The sequence below is a fragment of the Anas platyrhynchos genome, chromosome 20, assembly GCF_047663525.1.
Source record: "Anas platyrhynchos isolate ZD024472 breed Pekin duck chromosome 20, IASCAAS_PekinDuck_T2T, whole genome shotgun sequence".
Lineage (NCBI taxonomy): Eukaryota > Metazoa > Chordata > Aves > Anseriformes > Anatidae > Anas > Anas platyrhynchos.
In genome coordinates this window covers 9,066,510-9,087,117 of record NC_092606.1, presented here as the reverse complement: position 1 = coordinate 9,087,117, position 20,608 = coordinate 9,066,510, and the positions used below count along the sequence as shown (strand labels likewise).

Genomic DNA, 20,608 nt, shown 5'->3' with positions numbered 1-20,608 from the left:
ACTTGGATAACCACAAAAGAAAACAGATTAATTTAGCATTTGCAGAATCTTGTCCATCAGCATTACAAGGTTAGGATATATAACACACCTTTATATACAGCTCATACATACAGCTCCTATGTGACTAACCTAACCTCCATTTACAAAGCATACAGCATTTTGCAAAAAAGTTCTGTATTGACCCACTTGAAGATGAGCAGGGCTCACTGCTTTCACTCGTGTCACAAAAAAAGCTTTGAGTAGTTGTACTGGGGGCTGATCAAACTCCTGCAGAGCCACAGCTCCCACCAGGACTTCTTGTTTTGAAGATCCAGATTTGCTAAGCAGCAGTCTGATTTTCTGAAGAGCCAAAAATACAGCAGCCTTCTGTGCCTCCCTTCCCTGCATTTCCAAAAGCAACGCATATGCTTCATGGCTTGTGTTCGTTCCCACATATGTGGAATACGAAATCTACCTCCACGTGTTCCTACAAACAAGGCTGCTTATAACCTTACGAGAGAGCACTTACATAGGTGAGGAACCTGGTAACTCGACGGGCACAGCCTGAGCACCTCTGGCTTGCAGCCAAGGTCATGACCTGACGGATGCTGACAGCAGCAGTTGGGAACACGCAGTCTGGAAGAATGAGCAAAGGGTAAATGCTACCAAACCCAGACCAGTGGGGTAGCAATGGTGAACGTAGTCCTAAGTCTGGCCAAATTGCCTCACTTTTCCAAGTGCCTCCCTCTGCCTCTGTCAAATTTGGCTCACCATCCCTACGGGAAAGCCTTTTTCACATGATGCAGCTAAAAAACTTGAGGCCGTGGCACAGCCCTGACTATCCATACAGCCTCTCAAAGCACAAAGGAAAACCCACCAAGTCACACTTGCAGTTAGGCACTAACCCACCTACTACTTTCTCCAGAAAGTGCTTTAGCTTTGCAAATTGTGATGTCTTGCTTGTTCTACAGTGAATCGGTTTGTCTCTCAATAAGGCTTGTTAAGTCAGTAAGCCTACTATGATGATTTTAATGTTGCACTGTTTCTCTGAACTCCTTGTCTCTCTCTGTCTTCCTCATGGTCCTTGTTTTTCTGTCTGTACTAAAGGATTGCCAGGCCAGGGACTGTCATATTTATTTATTTTTTGTCTTCTTCCTTTTTTTTCCCCCCTGTATTTTCTGTATTTCCGCATTTGTACAGCTTGTAGTGCAGAGAGTTCACAGTAATGAATTTGAATGTTTTTCCTTGTGGCCAGTTTGGTTACCTCTGTTTCTGTTTTCTCTCCTTTATATTGGAGCAAATGAGAAAATCTCAAATGAATTGTGCATCAGCCCATTGATTAAGTGGAGTACCTTACCATGCAGTAATTACCACTGCCTAAGCTATACCCAAGCACAACAAATCATTTTTATTTCTGTACACCCTGCAACTTGGAGAAAGAAGCACTAGTCACGGATAGACAGCATATGAATTGCCAGAAAAATCCCAGGTTGTGTACAGATCATTTAGAACCTAGCCAGCCCAGTGTTTGCAGAGGTTTTTGCCCACTAAATATCTCATAAATCACTGACTTTCTTTAAAAAAGATAACAATAATTTTGAAGTGGTAAGTGGGATTGGTCTCGATCATTATATTCTCCCTCTAGGGCAGGGAGTTGAAAGTTTTAATTTTCTTTCATCAATCTAAGTCATCACCCAAGGCTGGAGTGAGATGTTTGACTTCCACTGCTGGAAACCTTAGGTAAGACGAGACCTGAACACTCTCCACAGAGGTCTCAAGTGTCTGCTGCGTTGCTCAGAAATCTGGAGGGTAAGATGTCTGCACACACGCTGCTGTGAGCACAGTGTAATGCCCCCCTGCCAAACCCACTGTAGGACCAAGGCCGAATGCCACCAGCGGCTGAGCCCACTGAGCCCACTGCCTTTATTCTTGCCACGGGGCTACAATGAAAGGAAGGGGAATTTGTGATCAGGACTTCACAAACCGGTACATGCTGAGTGGGATTGTGTTGCACTGAATTCACTGCACATTTTGTAGGGTTTATTTGTGCAGGGGACATGTCTGGGGTTTCCATACATCAGGCACCCCAAGCTATTCCTCCCAACTAGCTTGCTGGCACTCACGAGTCTGAGTAATTGTTCTTAATCCATCTAACCCAGGCAAAGAAGAAAACATGACCACAAACTCAGACATACAGCACTCAGGGAGAGGGGGAGGTTGCTCTTCCTTCCCCCCAGCTGAAAGCTACACTCACTGTCCCACCACGTGCCATGTCTGTGGTGGTGTACAGCAGATCCCCCACTGCATCCGAATCCCACTTTCTGTTGGCACCAGTGGGCTCTGTCATTTGTCTGTGTAGCAGAGGACCCTGGGATCCTCGCTGATGGTTTATGGCTGATGCTCTGCTGTGCTGCCATTCCAGCCACAAAAACCGTTAAGAGAAACAAATGCAATCCTGAGCTGAGCAATTTTTTTCAATTAGTGTCGTGTTTTTCCTTTTTGGAAAGACTACATCAATTTCATATTTTCCCCAAATGTGTTTATTATTTAAGATCATTTGCTGAATAATTTATATGTCTAATTTTAATATGTGCATTGCTTCATTGTTATTTTTTATTGGAATTGACTTGTTTTTAGCCAGTTTTAATCATTCTTCATATTCCTATCAAGAACAGAGAACTTTCTAATAGGAGCCATGTGAAAAATGAGATACTGAATGACCCCCATAGTTCAAAACATTATGGAAAGAATATAAAAACAGGCAAAGAGAAGGCATTAAACAGGGAAGCTCTGAAGGGCAACAGAGGAAACAAAAGTATTACAGAGCCACTAATAACTGCTGTTTGATCACAACTTACCTGGAGTCCCTGGGAGTTTTGGAGGAATCCTGGCAGGAAGGGATTCAGCACAACCACGCTCATGGGATGCTTCAACCCCGAGGTATGTCACCTTTGAGCTTTCTCGTGGCACACTTCACGTCTTCAGCCTGGAAAAGGAGATGTCATTCTATGATAGCAAAGGTCAAAGCAACTTGGAGCAGACAATGTTAGAAACTTATTTACAAACAATCTGGCAACAGCTTGTGGAAGCTTCAGTGCAGTTGGGTTTTCAAGCGCAGCCATGCTGGTTTTGAGGATGCCAGAATGCCTGATGCTTTTCTCAGCTACGCTTTTGCCTGGTATAATTGTTGTTGGCTTGTTAATGCTTGCATGTGAACTCAGGGATGAGAAAGGGGCTGTTGCCTGGGGAAGGCTGCTGGCTTGCCAGCCCAGCAAGTACTCCACAACATGCAGAACAGCAGTGACGGCACCTTGTATCAGCTGCACTAAGAACCACTTCTGCAGGCAAGAGGAAAATCAGGGCACCAAGTCCATTGCTTTCTTAATCCATCTATTGATACCACTAATGAAATCGAGTGAGATTTTCCAACCAATGCACCTCCTGTGGGCCACAGAAGGCAGCTGGAATGAGGGACTGCAGGTGACTGCAAGGAATGAGCAAATCAGCCGTGTCCAAAGCACTTTTCCCAGCCTCTAAAAGAAGATCCACCTTTTCTGAATCCCTGCATATACTGGACTCACACTGCCACAGTTCTCTTTACCCTTCCCATGTGACATTAAGGCCTGAAGCTAGAAAATGAGCTGAGCTCAGCTCTGAGACCCAAGCTGCCACCATGCTGCAGAATCGCAATCCTGTGCCAGCCGCAGCACTGGTGGCAGGGTTCAGAGCGGGGACAGGACCACAAGGGGCAAACCATCCCAGGGCACCACCTGGCCAAAGCCTTCAGCAGCCTGCCCACAACCCAGAAATAAGCTGAACTTCACTAGGAGAACCTTAAAGTATTTAAACAGTACGTGTTTCAAGTAAAGGAAGTTCAGTCTAAAGACTTTAAAAGCTATGGGTGTATGTCTCCAAGCCGTTGTTCCTACCCCTACAAACCAGTGGTGTGTGTTCTCTAAAGTCTAATACCAACTTGTAATGTTTTAAGAGGAGTGCATTATATTTAGCTGGTTACCTAGACTTCCTTGTAAATTGAACTGAAGCTCTCAGCAAAACTTATCTTCCTTTCGTTCTTTCCCCTCTAATTACACTGTGGCACTAATTATCTTATGAGCAGAAACATTCTGTAGATTGCTGCTGCTTCGAAAACCAGCTGCTGCTCCTGCTACTCTCCCCTACCTTCTGCACCTCTCCAGACAAAACCCAAAACAACACAGAACAAAACACCACAGGCAGGACTCTGCCCCGAGCATTCTCCTTTTGTACAAGTTCTCTGCCTCCTCCTATCTTACCTCCTTATAGCACTGCTGGTTCCCAAAGCCTTATTCATACTTATCCTTGATCTACGGCATTTGTGTAGGATATAAATGGTGCTTGTGTTCTAAAAAGCACAACTATTTCCTGAGTATCGTGGCTAAAACTGTTCGGATGTTTTCCCCCAGCCTTTCTGTGGATGAGTGGTCTACCTCCAGTGTAATCCCATCTGGAGCAATTTAGCAGCAGCTGTCAATAGTGTAACCATGAATTTTTTCATCGGAGAAAATGATTGTAAAATTGGATCATCAGAACACATTTCAGTGAAAACAGCAGCTTTTCTTTTTTTAAGTATAGGCTCAATAAATGATGTTTCTAATGTGAAATCATGCAATGTTAACTCATTGCTAATGGCACAAACGTATGCTCACTTGACAAAATCTACCACATTAAGACCCTCTAAAGAGAGGCAAAAAAGGGATCTTAACAAATTTTTCAACTCATCAACTCACCATGGAGTCAACTTAAAGCATTGATTAATAGGACCCTTGCTATCTAGCTCAACTTGTAAGTAGCTTAATAAGACATAAAATATTCTGCTCAGGATTTTTACTTTAATACTTTTTTATTGATTTTTTTTACAAGAAAATACAATAACATTGTGCATATAAAGCAGGCTGTGCAAGGCCTTGATTTTGCACGGGCACATCAAAAGTAACACGCATTCATTTTGCACGTGTCACCGATCCACATGACCTTTAAACTGTTATTCAGCAAGAAAATTAAATATCTCGCAGAAAGCTTTGAAAGAACAATTCATTAGAGAGCACCTGGTATGTGCAGCGCATCGCATCAAGCCACACGCGCACGCAGACCTAATGGGAAACTGTTGACATCTTCTAACACTGCTTCTGTGCTGAGCGGGTAACGTGCTGCACATGCACGGGATGCAGGGGGCATTTCTGAGCCTCACGAACAGCAAAGCCGAGCACTTTCACCAGTGCCACCCACTCCTTTTAGCCACACGTTTAATTCATAGATGTAGCGTCTACGAGCTGTTCACGGATTTCAGCCCTTGTTTCAGGAGTTGGACTCGATGACCCTTACGTGTCCCTTCCAACTCAGGATATCCTAGGATTCTAAGATTCTCCACAGCCCCAAGTCCCACAGTGAAGCCCCCAGCCCCAAACCTTCTCCAGACCCACCAAGCGTCCCCCAGGGCTCAACCCGAGTCGCCCCAGGGCACCCTGCGCTCCGACCACGACCACCGGGCTTGCTGGCTGCCCTGCTGCAAGCCACCTCCTGGGATCTCCAAGGGGCACAGCGACACAGCCGTGCTCTCCCCAGCCCACGTCAGCATTGAGGTGCTCCCGTTGGCTGCATTTCTCCTGGCAAGAAGTGCTCCCCACACCTTACCGCCACCGAAGCTGTACTTGCACCATTAATCGCAGTGCCCACATGGCTCCCGAGTCATTACACCAGGCAAGAGAGGCAGCTCCCTCGAGCACCGGACTGCTTAGTGGGCAACCAGGTTATTTTTGCTCTCTTTTATCCCACTTTGTTTTTAAACATCTTGCCTAGAGCAAAAGTCCTAGAGTCACCATCGCCGGGAAGCCCCACCGCACGCAGCTCTTTGCCAGGAGCCAGAGCATAAGGCAGGTTTCAGACGTGCTTCTGGCATCCCAAACCAAACTGTCGTCCCCCCGTCCAACAGGGACCCCGTGGTGACATTGCTCAATAACGAGCACAGACTTGGGGGGGAGGGGGATTGTAATCATTAAATTGTAAATCCCTTTAAATGCAAAGATCAAAGGGAAAGTTTCAATCCAATGACACATAATTAAAAATGCAGACGTGCACGGCTTTGATTCATGAATGCTTATGCACTTTTAAATTGTTGCCAGGGAGATCAGGGCATGAGAAAATTAAAAACCATTACGCTTCAAAAGGATAAATGATTTTCACAGCTTTCTAACATTATTTCCTGTTGCGCAGATTTTTGTGTGTTTTAACATTTTCCCCGCCCTGCCCGGGCAGATTAGTTCTGAAAAACGTTTTCCAGAAAACGTTCAGGACTCAATGAGATTAAAAGGAGATTAGGGAACTTGTTGGATGGAGCGTTCCCATTGATAGTTAATGGTAAATGCCCAGGGCAGTGGAGGAGGAAGCCCCTCACACACATTTTGCCCTTTTACCCACATTTTAATTTAAAGAGCTATGACCTTTTAATTCATTATTCTTTTCCTAATTGAGCCGGCACAATACAATATGATACGGGCCATAAGCCAAATCTCCCTGAAGTTAAAGAATATATTCCCATGACTGCAGTGGTTTCAATCTATTTGTTTAACATTTCTCACTTGTAAAAGTCAAAGCACTTAACTGAAAGGAAAAGGCTGCTTCCGACTTTACAAGTTAAAGAACTGAGAAATACAAGGTGCCCAATTCTCAAATATCGTATCACAGAGGCTAGAGTAAATCCCCGACCATCAAGCTACAGCAAATGCTCCCACCTCTGATCCCTGCTTAGATCTGCCCAGCTTCAACATACAACTTTAACACTCCCAAAAAAGCTAGGAAATCCTTTGGAGTGCATTAAAATCACCCCAGTCTTACCAGAGATAAACAGCATTGAAGTGTCTGCCGGTGTTTAGAGGAGAACCTCCTGGCCAGAATTGTCCTGCTGAAGTTCAGCTCCGAGTTGATGGTTTGCAAAGAACTCACGGGCAGCATTTCTGTCAGTGGCCTGAGAGTACTTGTGAAAACGACACGAAGATCGTAGTGCAAAGTGCTGAGATCCCATCGCTTCCTAACTTCATGCTGGCTACATGAAGAAGAAGGACAATCAGAAGGAGTATTAAAACCTTCACTGTACACAGCTGGTCCCCCTCCTCTCCCTGCACAGGTGATGGAATATTTCTCCTTGTCACGTAGACATTTTTGGTTTATGTACCTGAAGTTACAGGGGATGAATCCCACTGTTCAGAAGGCGCACCTCTGGGATGAAGGAGTAGCTAGAACCCCAGAGGCACAGCTCTAAATGTAAATACACCAAAAACCCCATTCTGGTTGCATGCTGTAGACTTCCAGGACTCCACTTTCTCAATAAGGTGCTGCTGAATACATCCACGGTGGGCTGACTTGCTCCTCACTCTACCGTGGCATTTCTCAGCTGCCAGTCAAACCAACCTTCACAAAATATCCCCCAAGGGGGAAAAGCCGGAGAGGAGAAGCAGCAGACTATCAGAGCACTGAACAGTTCAGCAGGCATTGGATGGTGAAAGCAAAGCCCTTTTTTATCTGCATCTGAACACATGAACCGGACATGGTTTCTGTTCGGGACTGGCTGGGCTCCTTCTGAGGTGTCTCCAGCCAGCAAGGAGTCAGCGTATGGGACATCCCAAAAATGCACCGATGCCTGCCTTTGTATCCACTGCATTCAGTGAGCTCATTCAAGGAACATCATGTCCCACACTAACATATCTAATGGTTCGACCCTGACACAGAGGACTGACAAATAATTTCTGGCTCTACTATTTATTCTGTTGCGTTTTGCTTTTAACGATAATTAAAAACGAAAATTGGACAGGAGATTCTTAAAAAGGCAGAATCTTTCCATCGACTTCACTGAGCTTGGGATCAAACTCGCCCAACAGTCTTTGGGAAGCCACGGATTCTTAATGGCAATGTTGGAACTTTCAGTAATGATAAGCAGAAGGCAAAATAGTAGAAATAATAAATAACAAAAAGGGGCAATGCCCAAGTAGCAAGTAAGACATGCTGAATTTATCTTTCTTTCAGCTGGCAGTTGTTCAGGAACATGTTAATATTATTCTTTGCTTACAGTTATTAGATCAATAATGTTGCTACTTAATTCTTGTTCTGTAGATTTCAGTCCAAAAGAGATTTTCCAGCCTGAGTTTCTGTGGCACAGAACATAATACTTAATCCATTCACTCCAAGGCTTAGCTCAGTAACTTGCATTTGACTAAGGCAAAAGCATCCAGTGTTGACTTGAGAACTTCAAGAAGTGGATGTGCAGCTTCTTCTAAACATTCTTTTTTAAACTGCCTTATTTTTTTAACGTGGATTTGTTTTTCTCTCTCTTCCCACCATTCGCTCTCCCTGGACCTTTGCTGATGGCCCTGTGAGCATTTTCTACGTGTAACCACAAAAACCTTCTTCATGTTCAGGCACCTGGATTGCCCCCTAAATCTGGCTGTTGAACAACAATCTTCTTCCACTAACATGCTCCATACCAAGAGAGCTGCCTGGCACAGCTCAGGGTTCCTCAGAGCAAACCCTGTGACTGTTCTCTGGGTACATTTCTCAGCTGCACTATTACGAGATCAGGTCTGGGATTAGAACTCCTCGCTGTTTATTGCATTTCTTTATCCCACTTACCAAAACAAGCTCACTCTTTCTGTACTATGATGACTACGATTTCCTAGTTTAAAGAAGAGGTGGGTTAAGAAGCTCTCACCTGCACCAGCAGAGCACTAATATCCTGAACTGTGCAGTTGCCATTTCACCACCCTTCCTCCTGGATTTGACGTACACAAGGGAGAAGAATGACACATGGCAAAGAATGACTTTGTCGCTCTGTACATCGTCTGAACTGCGTGCTTTTCTCAGTCTCAGCTGTGAAGGGAGGGAGAGGAGTCACAGCAAACCCAGTTCAGGGCACTCCCGCAATTCCAATTTCCATTCATACCAGCTCTAAGCAGCAGCATACCAAAAGCATGCATGCTGTTTGCATATTGCTTCATAAAAATAGGCAAGTTCTGAGAAAACAGATGCAAGGACAGCCCCACATCATGCATCTCAGCTCCGCTACCATGCTGAATATTGAACTATTCTGTTCCATTCCCGTGGTCAGGAGCAGACTCTTACCAGGACGAATAGCAGGAGCCAGGCAAGAACAGCTGTTCTGATTTCCAGCAACAGGAAATCTCACAGCTGAACAAACTCCTCCGGCAATCTAGATTTTGCTGTTTGTTTTTCCTTATGTTCTTTCACTTCAGTTGCAACAAGAGTGAAGTGGCATTCAAGCATTTAGGCCTATTTCGGAAGCTGGTGGTATGACTTTCTTGCTCACTTCACATTCATTCTGCTCCCAGTAATGATTACCTTTGTGCCAGACTCATTGCAGGTTCAAGCTCACTCTAAGTCCAGGAGAAGGAAGAGAACAAAATTAATGAATCCAAACAGCGATTATCAGTGATGAATTTTCTGAACTCCTTAACAATTCACAGAAACTCCAGCTTATCATGCTTAATTTGCTTTGTAGGACAAAGACCACCACAGTTTCTGACAATCTCAGTGGTTATCAGCATATGTGAGACAAATTATTTTAAGATGGATTGGTAGCCAGATGGCTGGCTTTGTGGGTTTTTGTTTGTTTGTTTATTTCTAAAGACACCCACATATTTGAAGCAGTTCTCTTCCTTGATGCTCTCAGCTTCACCGGAGCTAGGACCACTACAATGGAGAAGACAAAATCCTCATCCAGAGACAGATGAGGAGCTGCCAACTGCCTTTTCTGCCCTACTGGAAATAATATTAAGAGTTCGGAATACGTCTTCTCACCTCCTAGAGTGGCTGGCAACTGAGTGCTGTCTATATCACAAAAGGCTCCCAATCCACTCTCCTTCTTTTGAAAGAAATCGGTGTTCTCCACGTTCCGCAGGCCTCCCTTACTGAACAGCTGCTTAGCAATATGCTTCCTCTGCTCAGCTTGTCCTTGAGTTGGAGTGGTTGCTTTATACCAGGACAGAGAATATGTTACAGACATGTTTTTAGACAGGCTGAGTTCCTAGGAGAAGTGCATCACAGCGCCGAGACTCACGAGATTTGCATTCATCCTCTGACTTGTCACTGACTTACTGGATGACCTCAGCTTCCCTGTCCATAAGGCAGCGATGAGAATAATCAAACAGCTCCTTGTGTGTCAAACACACAAAAGCAGGGGGTGAGCATTGCTGAAGAACAGTGAGACATGATTACTAATAGCTCGCATGATTATTCCCAAACACATGCAATCTCATAATATTGCCATCATTTGGCATAACACTGCCTGAGAACTCGGAGAGGAAAATACTGTTTTGCTCTACTGTTTTATTGATAACTGAAAGGGGAGATACAAGCAGAATAGCTGCATTGCCCCTGCAGACAAACAAAATCCCCACGTCCCACAGGTAATTACCATCTCCTAATTGGGTTTGAAAACAGGAGATTTGAGTCTGACTGCACAGAGTTTGCACCAAAATGAACAATTACTTGTGTGGGGGATTCGGTGGTTTCAAAACACAACAGGATGAGACTGCAACCAGTGCTGAACTGAGGCTTTCCCTGTGAGTTTGCAGGTATCCAGCAGACCTCCACTAACAAGCTGGCTGCTTTTACTTGCTGCAATCAGAAGCCACACTCATCCTTACTGTCATTTTTAGCTGCCACTTCAGGCTCGTTACATCAGGTTAATTAATGGCAATTAATATGAAAATTAAAATTGATAGCATAGCTAAGTACTTGGTCACCAGTCACTGTTCCCACACTGCTCTGTGCCGTGGTTTAACCCAGCAGGCAGCTCAGCTCCACGCAGCCATTGGTGCGCTCCCCGCAGTGAGGTGGGGGAGAGAACTGGAAAAAGGTAAAACTCGTGGGTTGAGATAAAGACAGTTCAGTAGGACAGAAATGGAAAAGAATAATAATAATAATAACAATAAAAGAACATACAGAATAATTGATACACGACACAATTGCTTACCACCTACTGAGCAGCCCTCCCAGGCCGATTCCCCCCCATGAACTGTTCAGCACGATGCTGTGTGCCATAGGACATCCCTTTGGCCATCCTGGGCCAGCTGTCCTGGCTCTGTCCCCTCCCAGCTCCTTGTGCACTCCTGGCCTCCTCCTCGCTGGCAGGGGGTGTGAGAAACTGGCAAGTCCTTGGCTTCATGTAAGCACTGCTCTGCAACAACTGAAACCTCAGGGCGTTACCTGCATTGTTCTCAGCCTAAATCCAAAACACTGCACCATGCCAGCCGCTAGGAAGAAGATCAACTATCCCATCCCAAACCAGGACACTCTGGGGTTCCTGGTCACTGTTCTCACAACAGTTCTCTTTCCAGGCATGACCAGCCCTGGCCTGCCCCAGCTCCAGACAACTTCGGGGCTGCAACCCAGCCTGGCCCTTGTCCCCATGGGATGATGCTCCCCATCCCTCTCGCTGGGTTTCCTCATCACACCCCCGTGCCACAGCCATATTTGAGATTTTTTAGACTGCTACAACAGGCTCATCCCCTTTCTCAGTGTTGGTGCATGAGAAGATTTTCTAACATGGCTTACATTGCAGAGATCAAACACAGATACAGATTTGCTCAACACAATACCGGTCTCTTCAAAAAGCCCAGTTTTCTGCCAACAGACTGTCAAACCCTGCCCCCGATACAGGAGGAAAGAAGAAGCTCTAAACCTGTCCATGACCTTGGGGGTTGATTTCTCAGTGGCTCGGTTCACAGAGTATCTAACTTGCCAATCCACATGCTTAACGATTCAGAGGTTGTGTAACGCTTTGGAGGCACAAACACTATCTCAGTGTTAAAGTATTATTATGAACAGGGTTCTGATATTTTCCAGACTCCACTCAGCAGCAGTTTTGTTATTTGCACCAACATTACTGTGACAATAACCTCTCACACTAGATCATCAGCAACGTCCAAACTTTCCACCCATGACATGCAGCATGAAACTCATCTACTTGAAATGAGCTGGCAGAATTAGAATTATCCTCTCTATTTGCTATTACTGAGGCACCAGACATTTTGCAAACATCCTTTCAGCAAGGGACTATGTCAGTTTACTGATACAATAATCAACATAAATCTGCAAAACACTTCTGCTGACATTGCTGATAGGGAACAAAACACAGTGTTAAGTGCACTCAGCCCTCATTCCCCCAGTGCAGCTTATCTGGGGTTGCTTTGTAGAGAGGATGTTGTGATTTTTATGCTGGTGTATCCAATTTGATATTCATACCTGCTGTGTATGTGCGGAGCTGTAACTGTGTTGTGCCCAAGAGCTATCCTTAACTATGCACCGACTACGCTGTAACCACCTCCATCGTATACTTCTAAATGGTTCCAAGCAGCGCAATAACATCTGTATTGATCTAAGAACATTTTATTGATTAAAGGCTGCGAAAGAAACCACATGAAACACAGGCCCGTTATTTAACAATGTTTTTCCAGTGCCTGTGTTGGAAATAAAAACATGACGCTGTTAATTTTTTTTTTTTTAAATCAAATGGCTTCCACTGAGATTGCTGTAATGATGCAAGGTCAAACTGCTAGGCTTTGGGTTCTCCCCCCTCTTCTCTGCTCTTCTACAGGGAGGAGAAAAAGATTGACAGAAAAATGCTGCTGGATGTTGACATTAAAAGGATAAACAAGATGAAAGTGCATCTCCAAACTTTCTACTGCAAGATGGCACACAGGTCTACCACAGATCAGTGTGAGCAAGCCAAGTTTGGGGAAGGACAGATTTTAATGGTCTGTTTTCACTGTGTTTTTATGTTGCATTACAGGATACTGTCAGGCTGAAGAGCTTTCCATCTCCCAGGCCTTGAACTTACTCTTGCAGACAGAGAAGGGAGAGTCTGGAAAGAGCTTGAAGAATGGCACAAGAGGAGCAATTACACGATTTTAAAGCCCACTGGCATGTGTAGCCAGCTGCTTTCACATCTAGGACACAGTAGAGAAGCTTGGAGTACAGGTACAGCGGATCAGAGCAAGGGTGCCTCCTAGCAGCCACCGACAATTTACAGTTCCTTCTGTTCATGTCTTACACTCCAGTTCCGTTCCTGAAGAGAAATTCAGAAAACACCACCTGACATCTCTGCCAGGAAATAGGAAATGTAAATAAAACCCAACAGCCCCTTGGGAAATCCAAATTCAAAGGCTTTCTGACTCAATCTCCGCACAGCTCTGAACTCCCTAAGATTGTGGGAGCTCGTTCTTGTATGAGAAATCCAATTCCAATTGTTTTACCATTGATGTTGTGTTGTAAGGGGGAAAGATACTACAAGAAGACGATGAAAATCTAAGTCAGGAAATAGGCTGAAATCAATGCTTTGGGGGGAGAAAGGAAAGGGTTCGATGTGATCCAGGATTCTGACACAGTTCAGAGAAGGTCTGGCTATTACATTACAGCCACATTTTGAATTGGTTGCATTTGTTGCAAGCAGAGAAAAATATCTGGTGATTTTGATGTGATGGGAATGCTAATATCTATCTTTTAATGCACATCAATTCAGAGAGAAATTCAGTCACTATGTAGGGAGGAACAAAAGGCATGGTAAAGCTGGTAGAGTCAGTTCAAGAAGGTGTAAGTCCTGTCTCTGTTGAAGAAATTAAGATGAACTATGCTGGTCTTTGTGAACCTAAGCTAGACAACTGAAAAAACTTTTTTGTTCTGGATTTTTTTTCTACCCCAGAAATCAATACCACCTGCCAAATAGCATCTTCTAGAGTGCCAGGTTACCTGCCAGGTTTCGACACAGGAAACCAGTGCCTGAGCACACAGCAGGCAACCTGCTGCTGCTCCTCCAAAGACTCTTTACAGTCCCTGCTAAGCCTCTTCACATCCCCTCCCATATCGGCATCATGGATATAATTCAGAGTGGAACACTGTGTCCTGGCTTTGACAGAAGGCCTACTGTGAAGCAGAAAAGTATTGCACAAATATTAGTAGTAGCAAGGCTGGAAAGGAATGCCCTAAGAGTTTTCAGCATTATCTTTGTAGATCTTATCCCAAAGCACAGAAAAAAAAGTACCTAAAAATCTTTTCTTGGACACACACTTCCCAGTTCGGGTTTGCATTAATAACTTATTGATTAATAATAATATCACCCATTTTGAAAAATCTGTTTCAGTCACTATTTTTGAGGTATGCAATTTACATTATTTTCCTAACTTTCATTTTGTATTTTCAGGAAATAAAAACTGTTCATAAAAACTACTTGGCAGACAGCAGTGACTATTCCTTTAGAGATTAACGCATTCTTGCAACTACCAAAAAATTAACACTTTCAGAAAAAAAAAAAAAAAGTCAGGTACATTATAGAAGAGATTTTGTCCTGTAGAAATAATGTCATATGACAAAGATTGAAAATTTAAGCCCACTTTGTTTTGTGTTGAAAAAAATGCTTTATGGTTTGCAATGGGGTAAGCACAGTTTTGGGCACTCTCTCAGCGATGGGTTGAGTGCACAACCTGGATTCAACCAGATTCCCTCTCAGGGAATCCTGTAGCTTGTAGCTAGACCTCAAATACCCCCAAGCATTTTGAATAAATCATTTCCCACCTCCTTTCTCCATCTGTGACAGAAGGATAATAATGCATTACCTCCACTTCATCTTCCATACTGAAATTAGGTCCTCAGGTTGAGATTCCTGGCTTCTAGGGACAAGGTACTGAGCATAAAGTTATTCACAGATGAATTTTGTGGGTAAGCCAGACAGGCACTACTGCAGGCTGGATGCAGGATCTGTACACTCTGAAAGAACTCTGAAGGACAAAGACTGCTTTGACTTCAGCAGTTTTGCCAAAGGAGTGCATTGTTCATCCCGGCTGCAGCTTGAGCTGCTTCTGCAACAGTTGAATCGAAGCAGAGACTTTGAGGGAAGAACCTGGAGATCGATGTCTGTTGGTGACATGCAGTCACTGAGGAAATGGCTGAGCCTGGCAGCAAGAAAGCAATAAAACTGGGGAGACTCACATAAGTGAGGCAGAGCAGAGGTGTTTTTACAGCCAGACACGAGACCTTCCCCCTTGCGGCTCTCCTTGCAATGTCTCAGGGACCTGGAAATCAAAGTCAGAGTCAAGGACACTGCTGAAACATACTGTGGCTACACAGCCTGGCACAGCGTGCAGGGAAGCCCCTTAGGGGTGTTTAGGCAATTTAATGGCGGAGGGTAATGCAAATGGTGTGTTCGGAGCATTTACAAAACAGAATGATTCTCTTGCTGTTTTGCTACTGGAAGGAGACTTTTTTTTTCAGTTAGTTACAGTTCATTAACTGCTGCCATTGAGTGGTTCTTATTTTAATTTCTTTGATCTAATTCAGACAGGTTTTTTCTTTTTCAGCAATCAGCCAGAGTGTAAGCTTTGGCCTAGTTAATGAAATAAATAACTAATTTACATTAATGACTATTATAGGACACCTAGAAACATTCGGACTGAACATTTTAATTTCATCTCTTCAGAGAGAAGTGCTGCCTCATGCAATGGAAAAGCTAATGGCCCACACTTCCAGCCTTATTCTTGTTTTATTTTTAAAGAAAATGAGAGTTTCAAAACACCTTAATCAAAAACCACAAACATATGGTTTGGGAAGAGGAACTATAGGGACACTTAACAAACACACAGAGGTTCAGCAGAGCCATGGACACAGGCACTCTGCTGTGGTCTCAGACTGAAAAGCCAATTTCTAGTCTGGCCTCTGGTCCTCTGAGAACCTCCACCAGCGATGAGCTAGAAGTCCACATCCAGAAATCTCAACAGCTGGTTCTTCTGGACCCGAGCATTTCTAGGTCTGGGATCTGTGAAGGTGACAGGCTGAAAGGAAGACATCTTTGGAAAAAGTCCTCCTGTAACTTGGAGCATAAGCCAGTGTTTTATCACAAAGGTATTATCCAGCAAACACGTTTCCATGGGTCCCAGAGAGATACTACTTGTGTCTTCTTTCCGTCTTTGGGTTTCAACAACGTGCAAGAAAAAATAGCTGCATGGAGCAGGCTTCAGAGGGGCATGAAATGTTCACACATTTGAGAATCAGACAAACCAGTATGGTACAAGAGCAAACATCACCATTCGGCATGCAGTACGGCCCTGGGCAGAGCTGCAGGTGGATGGAAGCACTCTGCCTGGAAGCTCACCTGATAGCAAGGGGCAGGAATCACAGCCATGCCCAGCATTTTTTTTTCTTTCCACTTGAAGGGGCAAAATCTCTGAACCGAACTTAGGCCGGAGATGCCATGAGTCAGACGGAACAAATCACGGCTGCCTATCAACTAGCAGAAGCAAGCTGCATGAAAAGTGACTAACAGCTTCTGGTTGTTTTTGTTTTCTCTTTAGTGTCTCCTTTTTAAAGGGACTTTAAAAACTTGAGATAAGGAAAAAAGTTAGAGAATGTAATACTTCCAGTTCTCTTGATTCAGAAGAAGGATTTGGTTTAGCAAAGAAAACCACAGAAACCCCAGGAAACCCAAGGCAAACTGTTGCTTTCCCAGTATTCATCGCTGGAAGGCTGCAGTTACCCAACAGCCCTAAGCCAAAACAAGCAAAACTGATCACATGCTGGGGAAAAGCACGCGCTATTGCAAAGACCAAAAAACAAATAAATAAATTCCTACTCGAGTTATATGGCACAAACCTGACAAGAGCATGGTTCAACTTTCTATGACTGAAGCAGACGGCCTCTAAAAGGCCAACAGTAGGAAGCACTGACAGACAGGATCCGGCCATGGAAACTTTCCTAAGAGTATCTCACATCTCGGCAGCAGGCACAAGGGCACAGTGAGGCATCCCGCTACAGGGCGGTGTTTTACTACTCGCTGGCACACCCACAGTACAGAAAGACATCAGGAGTGTGAAAAACCTCTGGACTCCACATTTTTTGGGGGGTGGACAGTCCATTTAGAGCTACAAATGCCTCTGATCCAATTCCTGATGGTTTATATATGAATAGAGGAAGTGAAGCAATTGTGGGAAAGGTGGAGTCTATGGCAGAATAATTGCTTTGATTATTCCAGTAACAACCACCCCAAACTGGTTTCCAGCTAATTTCTTTGCAACTAAGCATCTGGGATTTTATTGCCATCATTTTTAGTTGTCGAGCTCTCTTTCTAAGCCACTGAAGCTTCTCCTTTGCCTCCTGATCTCCCAGAGCACTGTAAACATGGGACAATGTAACACAAGCCACAAAATAGGCTATTACTTAAATAAACGGATGGGGTCGGCTTCATTTATTTGACGGCTGCCATCCTCCACCCTTTGCTTTCCTTTGTTGTCTTTTTTGATTGTCTTGTTTTGAAGCCAGGCAATTTGTCCCACATACACTGCTGTTCATGGGCTAATTAGAATTTTAGAAGTAATTTAAACACCCTTTGCAGTGTGATGTTAATTCCCTCCAGATTGCTGGGAACATTAGCTTCAGTGTTTGTTTATTTTAAGTGACTCTAAAATATCAAACGCATTAGAGGTTGTACCAGATTTGGGATAATTCACCTTTAACGATGAATTCATTACAAAAGTAAGCATCTTATTCAATCAGTGCCAGCTCGTGGAAGGACCCACACCCCAAAAGGTGGCAAAACCGAACCAGATGGCAGTGAGTCCCTGTGCAAGTTGGTCGGGCATGGCCTCGGCACCCCGTGCTGGCTGGTACTCATGTGGGGCATTGGCAGAATTCATCCCCTCATCAGGAGTATGGGCTAAAGCCCCAGCTCCGGGACAACCCTGCTGCTGCTGTCTGTGCTGGCTGGACCAGCAGAACCCAAACCCCGGGCTTGGGGCACTCCCCCTGGCTCCAGCAAGGCCGATGCAGAGCATCACAGCGTGGCTGTAATGCAGGCAGTAGCAGGTACAGCAAACCCCCAGCCAGATCTCAGATGGAAGCGTCCTGACCACCTCCACATTGATACTTCTACGTGCAAGCTGTGTAAGTAGAACTAATTGCATAAGAAATAATGTTATAGCAAGAAACAGAATCGTGATTTTTGAAAAAAAAAAATGTGGGAAAAAATTAGCAGCAGTCTACAGAAAAAAATAATAGCTCACTTCATTTAGTCTGCAGAGCCATTTCATTTTTCACTTTCTACATCTCTCTGAAAAGATAAGCTATTCTATGAAAAAATAACTGGTGCATAATCCTGCACTTCGCAAACATCCTATTTGTGCAAACAAAAAGCTAGTGTCAGTAGAGATGTGACATTGCACAGTGAGCAGTATTATAAGCAATTAAAAATGAATTAAACCTGTAAGATAAGTGCATAAGGTAGACAGCAGCAGCCCCAACCACTTCTGCATAGCGTATTTGCTTACACATTAATGCTCTGACTAAGCCAGCCAAGAAGGTGAGAGAACCCCATCTCGCCGAGCACCCCGGCAGGGGTAAGGTGACCCTAGAAAGGCGCAGGAGCGCATAGAAAAGCATCCATGCTGCTTCTCAGTTACCTCACAGCCTCTGAGCACTTTCTGCTGAAGGGAAGTCAAGAAACTAACATTGTTTGTCCATCCAGTAACACTCAGGAGACATCTCTTCCAAACACTGTGCAGACTCCCTGGAACCCACACACTCTTTCTGCCTGTACGACGGTCTTTGCCCAGCAGATTCACAGACATATTAACACCTCCGTTTGCCTTCTACACCTGCTACCCCTGCCCATACCTCCTGGGTTTTGGGCTACAGGGACTGAACAAACAATCCCTTTTGCCCGTTCTGGGCCACTCACGGTTTTGCAGAGCTCTGCTGTGTCTCCACCAAGTCTGCAGAGCGCTGACATACGCAGTCACCTCTCTCAAAGCAGCTGCTCCTCACCACTGACAACCAGTGTCCCCCTTCTCCAAGCCTTCTCCAGGTCTAACACAGTGGATAGAGGCAGCAGAACACCATGCAGCATTAGGATATGGGCCAGCCATGAATTTGCACAATTACATCATTTTATTTTCTGTTTCTTGATGACTTACTTTTTTAATTTGCTTTTCTGATACTCAGCTGACATTTTCATGGGATCCAAGCATGCCCCACACTCCCGTGACACACACTGTACAGCTCTAACCCCTCAGCAATGACTGGTCTGACTTCCTTAGGTGGTTACCAGGACACCCCTGCAGCTTTGAAGGAGCCAAGGATGTTTATACCAGTGCAACCACATCTGTACTCGAGGCTGCTCAGGCTGAACTGCTGGTTAGTGTAAGAGTTCAGAACCGCAATACTTGGTGAGGCACGAGCCAGTACCCAGCCCAGCCCCAACACAAACCATCACTTCAGGGGCTTGGAGCACGAGTCAACTGGCACTGCTTCATCAGAACCAACACACCCGGCTCTCCTGATGTAAAAACACTCCCCTACTTCTCCATTATTAATCTCTATGCTTTTGTTTACTCCCCAGAAGAATTTGTACACAGCGCTCAGTCTCAAACATATCAAAGTATTAATGAAGAGTTTTTAAGCCATCAGGTTGGCATCAGAAGAAAGTTGAGAGCTAGTTTCCCTTCAGTTTCCATGGTTACTGCATCCCCAAAGGACAACTCAAATCCCTCCTGTCTCAATTTGCTCCAGGTAGCTTCCCAAGCTGCCACAGTGGTGCAGCCCCCCCTTGGATCACAAGGTGGAGGGCAAGGGCAGCCAGAGCAATGCTCACGTGCGTGGTGCTCAGCCACCCTCCTGCAGATCGGTACTGCTCACGGATGTCGGGTCAGATGCTCAAGGCTCAAACCTGGCCTGGCTGGAGTCAATGAGATTTAGTCTGCAGCTGAATCAACTTTCCATTATGAAATACTCGCTGATGCTTTTTATAAATCCGTCATTTCCCAAGAGGAAGCAGGAGACTGCGCAGAGCGCTGCAGGCCCAGGTTGCCGGACTCCCAGGACCACATTTGATATGCTCAGAAGCCTTTGGGATTCCTTTGTACTCCGGCAAATCCCATGCTAAAGCTCCAGAGAGCCTGACAGACTAAAGCCAACAAGAACCCACTTAAGCAGCACAAAGGAACACGAGAAACACACAGAAGCCTGTAAAATGCACATTTGTAACCAGCAGATAACATAACACTAAGTGCAGACAACAATAACCGTAAATAAAAATCCCCGGGCCAGCTGAGATTACAGGTCTAACACATCATTTTCCAGCTACCCAGTCCCGCAGATAATCCTGTAGCAACAGGAATTGCCAGTCGGCTGCTCAGGGCCACGGGAGAGGAGCCCGCACAGCCGAGATGCAGAGCGCAGCGCAGCGCAGACGAGGCGTTACGGCGGCAGGGCACATGGCCCAACACATGCAGCACGTTTGGAGCTCAGTTGTGGAGTGGAAGCCAAGAGCTTTGTAAGAGCAGTGTACAAGAAATGGGTCTAAACCTGTCTGGGGCCAATGCTCCAGAATGTGAAAATGCTGTTCCATGCTCAGGGCTTGGTTCTGCCATCCCTCCCTCCCAGAGGGGCATGTCCTGTCCCGACAGTGTGACGGCACCATCCATTCTCCTTGAGAGCACTCACCCACAAACCAAGGCAGACATCCCTTAGCGAGATGCATTTCAAGTTTCCTCAACTGGAGTATCTCAAAAGGCCAACTGCTGAGCTGCTGTCAGCTGAACAC

The 20,608-nt window shown here is 44.9% G+C and overlaps 1 long non-coding RNA gene across 4 annotated transcripts in view; it reads right to left on the bottom strand.

The window, feature by feature from the left end:
• Positions 1–20,608, bottom strand: part of LOC106016501 (uncharacterized) — a 331,834-nt gene that overhangs the window by 208,939 nt on the left and 102,287 nt on the right. For 3 of the 4 annotated variants that reach the window (XR_011804223.1, XR_011804224.1, XR_011804225.1), the window contains exon 31: positions 2,838–2,965. This is a non-coding gene — a long non-coding RNA (uncharacterized lncRNA). Of the gene's footprint in view, positions 1–2,837; positions 2,966–6,849; positions 7,058–20,608 lie in introns of all 4 variants that reach the window. The other variant, XR_011804222.1, reaches the window with a different exon arrangement.